At 42.6% G+C, this 2,181-nt stretch overlaps 1 pseudogene; it reads right to left on the bottom strand.

Annotated features, from left to right (window-relative positions):
• Nucleotides 1–475: 475 nt before the first annotated feature.
• LOC105984755 lies at nucleotides 476–1,217 on the bottom strand (annotated as a pseudogene).
• Between the last annotated feature and the right edge of the window lie 964 nt (nucleotides 1,218–2,181).

Raw genomic sequence — 2,181 nt, 5'->3', positions numbered from 1 at the left:
TTGACTGAAAATCATTGGAATTTTCCTGTAAAACTTGGTCATGCTGCTCTGGCCACCATAGCTGCCTTCATATCCATCACTTGGTTGCTGACTGGCTGGGCCACCATACTAAACTGGTCTGACCAGCTCACAGCTCTCATTATTTGGCTACCATAAACACCTGCTGTAGAATTCAAGAAGAGTTGTTCATATCCCTGTAGCATATTGGCTTTGTCTTTTTTATTTTTATTTTTTTGTTGCTGTGGGGTTTGAACTCCAACTCATGATGCTATCACTGAGCTCTTTTGCTCAAGGCTAGCGCTCTATCACCTTGAGCCACAGCTCCACTTCTGGTTTTCTAGTGGTTAATTGGAAATAAGAGTCTCATGGATTTTCCTGCCTGGGCTGGCTTTGAATCATGATCCTCAGAGCTCAGTTCCCTAAGTAGGTAGGATTATAGGCATGAGCTACTAGTGTCCAGCCTGCCATAGCATCTTTATGACTGCAAACTTGATACCCGTTTCACTCTGCCACTAAGACCAATGTCAGAGTATAATCTCACATAGTTGAGAGGTGAAAAAATATAAATGTCATTCTCAGTAGCTCTGAAGGTAATATCCAGATGTGTCTACAGTATCCCAATGGGCTCTAGAAAGTAGAGCCATTATCTCCATATCTATGAGGTCTCTTTCCAATCTATCTGACCCATCTCTACAGTCATGGTGATAGGCATGCTAATCATAGCCTTGATAGCCTCCCCCCATACGCACTACACCTCATCCTCTCAAAGCCAGCTCCTCTGCAATACTCTTATGCTCTCTGCCAGCCCCAGCTCTGTCATGGAGACCTGGCTGATTCATGGTCACAAGCTTTCATGGTAGATCATAATGAGTTCTACCTTCAGCTCATCTGACCTGAACAATTTCAATTTACCTGTGCCCTATTCTTTCCTTGTGCTTTTTAAGAGCCTGTCCAGCTATTTCCTGTGTGGCAAACTGTACAAAGGTCTCCCTTGCATTCTTCCCCTGGTAGTCTACTGGTGATATTCTCCCATTTGTCATGATTTCCAGCCCTGAGAGTAACTGCCCAATTTTTTCCTTGCTACAACCAAAGGGGAGTCCTCTTAGCCATAGAAAGCCAGCCTTGGCTGTGTCAGAACTATTTGGACCAGTATGTTCCAACACTTAATCCCTTTCAAGGCTGTTTGACTCAAACATTTAAACATATCTGCTTCTCATAGTCTCCACCCCCACCTCCCAGGACCCATTTAACTTCAGCTTTCTGATTCAAGCTCTACAAGAGTTCAAAATGGTTTTGAATTTTGTAGTCAGGGAAAAATTGCTGCATGTCATTGGTGAAGCAGGAAGAGGGTAAACTCTGAACCCTCACCACAAATCCCTCTCTACCTTCAGTGCCCAACATCCCTTTCTCTTTGAGGGTGTTGACATCCAGCACACTGCACATCTGGCTTGTGTGTGGCTGAGTAGAAATGGCCTGGGCTGATGATTTTTTTATTTTTATTTTAAAAATGTTATTGTCGAGGTGATGCACAGAGGGGGTACAGTTACGTAAGTAAGGTAATGAGTGCATTTCTTTTTGAACAGTGTTACCCCTCTCCCCGAAGCTTATGATTTTTGAGATAAATTCTCACTTCCAGCCCAAATATGTGCCTGGCCTACTACTTGCCTATTTTGGCTGTCATAACAAGTAGTAACACAGTGTTCAAATCTCCACTGAGAAGGGGGTCCTGTGAACTTTTTTGTCTGGCTAGCCTGGAACCAAGATCCTCTCAATCTTGGTCCTCAAGTGACTTTGATTACAGGGGTGAGCCAGGGGAACACAGCCTGAAAGTTGAGCCTTTTTTTTTTTATTAAATTAAGTTTCTAACTCAATTAGAATTTATTTTCAGATATTATGTGATACAAAAAATCTAATTTTTCTCTCTATGGATAACGAATTGTTCCAGCACCACCCTTTGCTAGGCTGTCTTTCCCCAGTGATTTGCAAGGTCCGCTCCCACCGGCACCATTGCTCTATGTTCTACCTCTCCACCGACCACACTGCCATTTAAGTGTGGTTTCATTTCTGCCATCTGTGTTTTGTTCTGTTTTCTCTCTTTACACAACAAGTCTTCTATCTGGTAGGGCAAATAACATTATTTTGCTCATCTTGTTCAAATGAACAGACTTTTTCATATGTATT

The sequence above is a fragment of the Dipodomys ordii genome, unplaced genomic scaffold, assembly GCF_000151885.1.
Source record: "Dipodomys ordii isolate 6190 unplaced genomic scaffold, Dord_2.0 Scaffold26, whole genome shotgun sequence".
In the NCBI taxonomy this organism is placed as follows: Eukaryota; Metazoa; Chordata; class Mammalia; order Rodentia; family Heteromyidae; genus Dipodomys; species Dipodomys ordii.
This window is presented reverse-complemented; position numbering and strand designations above follow the sequence as displayed.